This window comes from Colobus angolensis, unplaced genomic scaffold (assembly GCF_000951035.1).
Source record: "Colobus angolensis palliatus isolate OR3802 unplaced genomic scaffold, Cang.pa_1.0 Scaffold80, whole genome shotgun sequence".
Classification (NCBI taxonomy): domain Eukaryota; kingdom Metazoa; phylum Chordata; class Mammalia; order Primates; family Cercopithecidae; genus Colobus; species Colobus angolensis.
In genome coordinates, this window is record NW_012121821.1 from 205,303 (window position 1) to 215,057 (window position 9,755).

General features: G+C 42.4%; 1 pseudogene across 1 annotated transcript; it reads left to right on the plus strand.

The window, feature by feature from the left end:
* Positions 1-4,891: 4,891 nt before the first annotated feature.
* Positions 4,892-6,771, plus strand: LOC105502617 (annotated as a pseudogene). Its single transcript, XR_001000364.1, has one exon. The product of XR_001000364.1 is annotated as a polyadenylate-binding protein 1 pseudogene (transcript).
* The last annotated feature ends 2,984 nt before the right edge of the window (positions 6,772-9,755 follow it).

The window sequence follows — 9,755 nt, forward strand, 5'->3', positions numbered from 1 at the left end:
ATGCTTCCCCTTATTGTCTGGCTTATGAATTTCTAGGAAATGAAAGATAATCACTCTTCTCTGATAGGTTAACCAATTCTTCTAAAATTAGTGGTCTGATAAGAAGCAGAAGATTTACATAGTCTCAAAGTATTGCCTCGAATATACTTAACTAGTTACAAAGGAAAAAACATACAAGTTTACAGTCGAGAAAGCACCAACTTAACCAAGTGATCAATACATTATCAGTAATGGGATATGGGAAGGCACAGTAAGATGGTGGAATAGAAGTCTCCACCGATCTCCTTCCCACCCCACACTGCAAAGACACCAATTTAAGAATGGTCTACACAGAAAAGAACACCTTCATAGGAACCAAAAATCAGACAAGCCCTCATCATACCTGGGTTTAACTTTGTATTGCTGAAAGAGGCAATGAAGAGAGAGATAAGACAGTTCTGAATCATCAGTGCCACCCCTCCTCATCCCGTGGCATTGGTGGCATGGTGCAAAGAGCATCTATGAGTGCTGGGGGAGGGAAAACACAGCAATTATGAGGCACTAAACTCCGTGCTGTCCTGTTGGAGCAGAAAGGAAAACCGGACCAAACTCAGCTGGCATCCACCCACAGAGGGAGCCTTTCAACCAGCCCTAGCCAGAGGGGAATTGCCAACTCCAGAAGTCTGAACTTGAGTTCCCACAAACCTTGCCACTGAGGGCTAAAGTGCTCTAGGTCTCTAAATAAACTTGAAAGGAAGTCTTGGCCACAGGATTGCAATTCTTGGGTGAGTCCTAGTGCTGAACTAGGCCCAGAGACAGTGGACTTCGGGGGCACATGACCTACTGAGACATTAGCTGGCATAGCAAAGGGAGTGCTGCCATCGCCTCTCCCCTAACTCCAGGATGCACAGCTTGCAGCTCCAAAAGGACCCCTTCCTTCCACTTGAGGAGAGGGAAGAACCACGAGGACTTTGTCTTGAATCTTGGATGCCAGGTCAGCCACAGCAGGACAAAGCATCAGAGTCATGAGGCCCCTGTTCCAGGCCGTAGCTCCTGGACAACATTTCTAGACATGCCCTGGGCCACAAGGGAGCCCACTGTTTTGAAGGGAAGGATCCAGTCCTGGTAGCATTCATCACCTGCTAACTGAAGAGCCCTTGGGCTTTGAATAACCACCAGTTATACCCAGGTACTACATTAAGGGCCTTGGTGAACCTCTGGGACTTGCTGGCTTCAGGTGAGACTCAGCATATTACCAGCTGTGGTAGCTACAGGGAAAACTCCTTCTGCTTGCGAAAAGCAAAGGAAAACGTGAAGGGGACATTGTCTTGCACCTTAGATAACAGCACAGCCACAGCTGGGTAGAGCACCAAGTTGGCTCATGAGGTCCCCAATTCTAGGACTTGACTCTTGGTGGGCATTTCTGTACCTGCCTTGGGCCAAGGGGAGAACATCGCCATGAAGGACAAGTCCCAGGCCAGGAACCATCAAAAAAAAAAAAAAAAAAATAGCTGACTTAAGAGCCCTTGAGCCTTAAGGGAACGTTTGCAGTAGTCTGGCCCAGACAGTGAACCTCTGGGACTTGCTGGCTTCAGGTGAGACAATAAACACTTAACTCTTCAATGCCCACACACAAGCAAACATCCTTAAGTATCAAGACACTCTAGGAAAATGTGACTTCACCAAATAAACTAAATAAGGCACTGGGGAACCAATTTTGGAAAAACAGAGATATGTGAATGTTCAGATGAAAAATTTGAAATCACTGTGTTGAAGAAACTCAAAGAAATTCAAGATAACACAGAGAAGGAATTCAGAATTCAATTCTATAAGAAAAATTTAACAAAGAGATTGAAATAAGAAGAATCAAGCAGAAATTCTGGAGCTGAAAAATGCAATTGGCATACTGAAGAATACATTAGAGTCCTTTAATAGCAGAATGAATCAAGCAGAAGAAAGAATTAGCATGAAGACAGACTATCTGAAAATACACAGTCAGAAGAGACAAAAGAAAAAAAAAAAAAAATGAAGCATCCCTAAAGGATCTAGAAAATAGCCTCAAAAGGGAAAATCTAAGAGTTATTGGCCTTAAGAAGGAGGTAGAGACACAGGGGTAGGAAGTTTATTCAAAGGGATAATAACAGAGAACTTCCCAAACATTAAGAAAGATATAAATATCCAAGTACAAGAAGATTAAAGAACACCAAGCTGATTTAACCCAAAGATGACTACCTTAAGGCATTTAATAATCAAACTCCCACAGGTCAAGGATAAAGAAAGGATCCTAAAAGCAGCAAGAGAAAAGAAACAAATAACATACAATGGAGCTCCAATACATCTGGCAGCAGACTTTTCAGTGAAAATCTTACAGGCCAAGGGAGAGTGGCATGACATATTTAAAATGCTGAATTAAAAAAAAAAAATACTTTTGCCCTAGAATAGTATATCCAGTGCAAACATCCTTCAAATATGGAGGATAAATAAAGACTTGCCCAGACAAACAAAAACTGAGGGATTTCATCAATACCAGACCTGTCCTACAAGAAATGCTAAAGAGAGTTTTTCAATTTGAAAGAAGAGGTACAAAACTCACTTGTAATAGTAAGGACACAGAGAAACACAGACTATGGTAACACTGTAACTGTGGTGGGTAAACTATTCTTATCATAAGCAGAAAGATTCAATGATGACTCAATCAAAAATAATAACTGACAACTTTTTAAGACTTGAACAGTACAATCAGATATAAATAGAAACAACAAAAAATTAAAAAGGGGGGATGAAGTTAGGGTGTAAACTTTTTATTAGCTTTCTTTTTGCTTGTTTGTTTATACAAACAGTGATAAGTTTTTATCAGCTTAAAATAATGGGTTATAAGATAGTATTTGCAAGCCTCATGGTAATCTCAAACCAAAAAACATACCATGAATGCACAAAAAGCAAAAAGCAAGGAACTAAATCATATCACCAGAGAAAATAACATTTACTAAGGGAAAACAGGAAGAAAAGAAAGAAAGAAGACCACAAAACAGCCAGAAAACAAGTAACAAAATTGCAAAAGTTAAGTTCTTACTTATCAATAATAACATTGAATGCAAACTCCCCAATGGACTAACCTCTCCAATCAAAAGACACAGAGTGGCTAAATGGATAAAAAAAAATAAGACCCACGATCTGTTGCTTACAAGAAAGACACTTCACCTACAAAGACACACACAGACTGAAAATAAAGGGATAGAAAGATAGTTCCTACCAATAAAAAACAAAAAAGAGCAGTAGTAGCTATACTTGTAACAGACAAAATCGATTTCAAGACAAATCTATAAAAAGAGACAAAGAAGGTCACTATATAAGGATAAAGGAGTCAGTTCAGCAAGAGGCTACAACAATTTTAAATGTATATGTACCCAACACTGGAGCACTCAGATATATAAAGTAAATATTATTAGAGCTGAAGAGAGAGATAGGTCCCAATATGATAATACCTGAAGACTTCAACACCCCACTTTCAGCACTGGACAGATCTTCCAGATAGAAAATTAACAAATTGGACCTAATTTGCATTATAAAACAAACGGATCCAATCGATATTTACAGAACATTTCATCCAATGGCTGCAGAATACACATTTTCCTCAGCACATAGATTATTCTCAAGAATAGACCATCTCTTAGGTCACAAAACAAGTCTTAAAACATTAAAAAAAAAAAAAAAAAAAACTGGGCCGGGTGTGGTGGCTCACACCTGTAATCCCAACACTTTGGGAGGCCGAGGCAGGCAGATCACAAGGTCAGGAGTTTGAGACCAGCCTGGCCAACATAGTGAAACCCCATCTCTACTAAAAATTCAAAAATTAGCCAGGCATGGTGGCGCAAGCCTGTAGTTTCCGCTACTCGGGAGGCTGAAGCAAGGGAATCACTTGAACCCAGGAGGCAGAGGTTGCAATGAGTCAAGATCACGCCACTGCACTCCAGCCTGGGTGACAGAGCAAGACTCGGTCTAAAAAAACAAAAAAACCTGAAATAATATCAAACATTTTCTCTGATCACATTGAAACAAACCTAGAAATTAATAACAAGAGGAATTTTGGAAACTATATAAACACATGGAAATGAAACAATATACTCTTGAACGACCAGTGGATCAATGAAGTAATTAAAAAGGAAATTGAAATATTTATTGAATCAAATGATAATGGAAACACAACATACCAAAATCTATGGGATACAGCAAAAGCAGTAAGTACCGAGGGAATTTTATAGCTACAAGTGCCTACATCAGAAAAAAAGAAAAACTGGCCGGGCGTGGTGGCTCACGCCTGTAATCTCAGCACTTTGGGAGGCCTAGGCGGACAGATCACCTGAGGTCAGGAGTTCCATACCAGCCTGGCCAATATGGCGAAACCCCGGCTGTACTGAAAATACAAAGTTAGCCCCTTCTCCCGGGCGGTTAGTAGTGAGAGTGTGGAGTATGTGCTCCAGGCTCGGAACATACACTTATTATTTAAAAAAAAAAAAAAAAACTAAAAAAAATTTTTAAAACTTCCCCAAAATGTACAAAAAATCTGCCTCTCCCCCGCCGTAGACTTTTATTTTTATTTCTTCCTCTTTTATAAAATAACGCCTTGAAGCAGCCAAGGCCGACCCGCCCGCCCGCAGCAGCTCCAAGAAGGAACCAAGAGACGGAGGCCTTCCCGCTGCCCAGACTGACACCGCCACCCTCGCCCGCAGCCAGCGGCAGCGGATCAACACCGCTCTTGGGCGGTTGAGTCGTTTTCGATTCCGGGTGATTTTTGGCCCTCTGCGCTTGCCCCTGCTCACCTCCTCCCGTCTCCCGCTCCCAGCCCCCGCACTCCCTCTCCTCCTCTCATGGAAAGGTCGCGGCCCGTGACCCTGCGGGCAGCCCTGCCGAGATGAACCCCAGTGCCCCCAGCTACCCCACGTCCTCGCTCTACGTGCAGGACCTCCATCCCGACGTGACCCACGCGATGCTCTACGAGTTCAGCCAGGCCTGGTGCATCCTCTCCATCCGGGTCTGCAGGGACATGAACACCCGCTGCTCTTTGGGCTAGGCGTATGTGAACTTCCAGCAGCCCGCGGAGGCGGAGCATGCTGTGAACACTATGAATTTTGATGTTATAAAGGGCAAGGCAGTAGGCATCGTGTGGTCTCAGCGTGATCCATCACTTTGCAGAAGTGGAGTGGGCTAAATATATTAAAAATCTGGACAAATCCATTGATAATAAACACTGTATGATACATTTTCTCCTTCTGGTAACATCCTTTCATGTAAGGTGGTCTGTGATAAGAATGATTCCAAGGACTATGGATTTGTACACTTTGAGACACAGGAAGCAGCTGAAAGAGCTATGGAAAAAATGAATGGAATGGTCCTAAATGATCGCAAAGTAGTTGTTGCATGATTTACGTCTCGTAAAGAACGAGAAGCTGAACTTGGAGCTAGAGCAAAAGAGTTCCCCAATGTTTACGTTAAGAATTTTGGAGAAGACATGGATGATGAGTGCGTTAAGGATCTCTTTGGCAAGTTTGGGCCTACCTTAAATGTGAAAGTAATGACTGATGAAAGTGGAAAATCCAAAGGATTTGGATTTGTAAGCTTTGAAAGGCTTGAAGATGCACAGAAAGCTGTGGATGAAATGAATGGAAAGGAGCTCAATGGAAAACAAATTTATGTTGGTAGAGCTCAGAAAAAAGTGAAACGGCAGACAGAACTTAAGCGCAAGTTTGAACAGATGAAGCAAGATGGGATCACCAGATACCATGGTGTTAATCTTTATGTGAAAAATCTTGATGATGGCATTGATGATGAATGTCTCCGGAAAGAGTTTTCTCCATTTGGTACAATCACTAGTGCAAAGGTTATGATGGAGGGTGGTTGCAGCAAAAGGTTTGGTTTTGTATGTTTCTCTTCACCAGAAGAAGCCACTAAAGCAGTTACAGAAATGAATGGTAGAACTGTGGCCACAAAGCCATTGTATGTAGCTTTAGCTCAGCGCAAAGAAGAGTGCCAGGCTCACCTCACTAACCAGTATATGCAGAGAATGGCAAGTGTATGAGCTACGCCCAACCCTGTAATCAACCCCTACCAGCCAGCACCTCCTTCAGGTTACTTCATGGCAGCTCTCCCACAGACTCAGAACGGTGCTGCATACCATCCTTCTAGCCAAATTGCTTAACTAAGACCAAGTCCTCACTGGATTGCCTAGGGGGCCAGACCTCATCCATTCCAAAATATGCCCAGTGCTATCCGCCCAGCTGCTCCTAGACCACCATTTGGTACTATAAGACCAGCTTCTTCACAGGTTCCACGAGTCATGTCAACACAGCGTGTTGCTAATACATCAACACAGACAATTTGTCCATGTCCTGCAGCTGCTGCTGTGCAACTCCACATTATAACTATGTTGCGGGAGTTCGAAATCCCCAGAAATATCGTAATGCACAGCCACAAGTTAGAATGCAACAGCCTGCTGTTCATGTACAAGGTCAGGAACCTTTTGACTGCTTCTATGTTGGTGTCTGCCCATCCTCAAGAGCAAAAGCAAATGTTGGGTGAACGGCTGTTTCCTCTTATTCAAGCCATGCACCCTACTCTCGCTGGTAAAATCACTGGCATGTTGTTGGAGATTGGTCAGAACTTCTTCATATGCTGGAGTCTCCTGAGTCACTCCGTTCTAAGGCTGATGAAGCTGTAGCTGTACTACAAGCCCACCAAGCTAAAGAGGCTGCCCAGAACGCAGTTAACAGTGCCACCCATGTTCCAACTGTTTAAAATTGATCAGGGACCACAAAAAGAAACTTTTACTTCACAGAATAAAAATATCTAAATATCAAAAAATGTAAACATTATGGAAAAAACATTGCAAATTATAAAATAAATTTGAAAAGAAACTTTGAACCTTATGTACCAAGCAAATGCCAGGTCTAGCAAACATAACGCTAGTCCTAGACTACTTACTGATTTAAAAATTAAAACACACACACACACAAAAATAGTAAAATGTGAAAACACATTAATGTTTTATAGACTCTGGGAAAAAGAATTTTCAGTAAAGTACAATAATTTAAAGCATTCCTTTCTTTAATTTTGTAATTCTTTACTGTGGAATAGCTCAAAATGTCAGTTCTGTTTTTTTTTTTTTTTTTAGACGGAGTCTCGCTCTGTCGCCCAGGCTGGAGTGCAGTGGCCAGATCTCAGCTCACTGCAAGCTCCGCCTCCCAGGTTTAAGCCATTCTCCTGCCTCAGCCTCCTGAGTAGCTGGGACTACAGGCGCCCGCCACCTCGCCCAGCTAGTTTTTTGTATTTTTAGTAGAGACAGGGTTTCACCGTGTTAGCCAGGATGGTCTCGATCTCCTGACCTTGTGATCCACCCATCTCGGCATCCCAAAGTGCTGGGATTACAGGCTTGAGCCACTGCGCCTGGCCAGTTCTGTTTTAAGTAACAGAATTGATAATTGAGCAAGGAAACGTAATTTGGATTATAAAATTATTGTTTTAATAAAAATTCCTTAAACAGTGAAAAAAAATAAAAAATAAAACACAAAAATTAGCGGGGCATAGTGGCATGTGCCTGTAATCCCAGCTACTCGGGAGACTGAGGCAGGAGAATTGCTTGAACCCAGGAGGCAGAGGTTGCAGTGAGCTGAGATCGCGTCATTGTGCTCCAGCCTGGACGACAGAGCAAGACTCCATCTCAAAAAAGAAGGGATGGAGGGAGGGAGGGAAAGGGAGGGGAGGGATGGGGTGACAGAGCGAGACTCCATCTCAAAAAAGAAGAAAGGAAGGGAGAGAGGGGAGGGGAGGCAGAAGGGCATTTGAGGGCATATTCTTTTTTCTCTCCATTAAATGAGGAACATAATATCACTCTGAAATTCCACTTCATTTTGTTAACCATGTGCAGAGAATTTCGCTTTTAAAATACATGTGTTAAGGAACAGGCAACGGAGATTGTCCCTTAGGCAGGAAGCTGATGTGTAAAACAGACTTTTCCCTCACTGTGTACATTTTGCTACCACATGAATTTTGCATCATATGCTTGTATCTCCCAATTAATTGTAAAGCCAACAAAACCTTGGCTCAACTTAATGAATAACAAAAGTAATAGAGGGACCCTCTGACTTATATATGGCTATTATCTTCCCCATATATTTTGTTATCCCAATATACCTTGCACTGTAGCAAGGAATACATGTGATCATTTCAGCAGTTACAAAAGATCACAAAAAATAGGGGAGAAACCAGGAAAGGTAGGAAGGGAGGGAGGGAAGAATAGAAAGGAAAGGAATAAAATATAGGCTGGTATAATAAAGTTGGTGCTGAGCGTGGTGGCTCACACCTGTAATCACAACACCTTGGGAGGTCAAAGCGGGCAGATCACTTGAGCCCAGGAGTTCTGAGACCAGCCTGGGTAACATGGAGAAACCCCATCTCTGCAAAATTACAAAAATTAGCTGGGCATGGTGGCACACACCTGCAGTCCCAGCTACTCAGGAGGCTGAGGTGGGAGGATCACTTGAGCACAAGAGGTTAAGGCTGCAGTGAGCCGTGATTGCAGCTCCAGCCCTCTGAAACAGAGCCTGTCTCAAAAATAATAATAATATGGCTGGGCGTGGTGGCTCACACCTGTAATCCCAGCACTTGGGAAGGCCAAGACGGGTGTACCATTTGAGGTCAGGAATTCAAGACCAGCCTGACCAGCATAGTGAAACCCTGTTTCTACTAGAAATACAAGAAGTTAGCTGAGAGTGGTGGCATGTGCCTGTAATACCAGCTACTCAGTAGGCTGAGGCAGGAGAATTGCTTGGACCCAGGAGGTAGAGGTTACAGTGAGTCGAGATCATACCACTGCACTCCAGCCTGGGCTACAGAGCAAAACTCTGTCCAAAAAATAATAATAAATAATAATAAAATTAAAAGAACAGTCATACAAAGTTTGTGATTTGTGCTGAGCCAATTTCTCTTTTAGGGGAAAGACATCACACCAGAAAACTAGATAAATATTATGATTAAAAGGTATTGGCTGGGCACGGTGGCTCAAACCTGTAATCCCAGCGCTTTAGGAGGCCGAGACGGGCGGATCACCAGGTCAGGAGACCGAGACCATCCTGGCTAACACGGTGAAACCCCATCTCTACTAAAAAATATAATAAACTAGCTGGGCAAGGTGGCGGGCACCTGTAGTCCCAGCTACTCGGGAGGCTGAGGCAGGAGAATGGCGTGAACCCGGGAGGCGGAGCTTGCAGTGAGCTGCGATCCGGCCACTGCACTCCAGTCTGGGCGACAGAGCGAGACTCCATCTCAAAAAAAATAAATAAATAAAAAATAAAAAAAAAGATATGAAATAGAATTTGATAAAAAGACATCAAGTCAAGGGTAAATTGTCAATTGTTAACAATATTTTTAAATGCTTTGTGGAGGGAAATTCCATGTCACACAGACTTAGAAAAAACAAACAGAGGGAAAACAAGCCTATCACCTACATCTATCTATATCTCTAGCCATAACTCCATCTCTCTATCATCCATCTACCTGTCTGTATTTATATAGCTATGGCAGATAGATATATCTAAATTAAATAGGTAAATATATAAAAAGATATTAATTTGAAGTCTTTATGTACTAAATAACTTTTGATAGTTTTGGTTACAAAGTAGAAATACAGAAACGAAAGTCACTTATTTTATTATGCCGTGGAAAGTGGATGACTCTCATGGTGCAGGTGCAGTCTATGTCCGAAAGAGGGAGCAGTGAAGTCA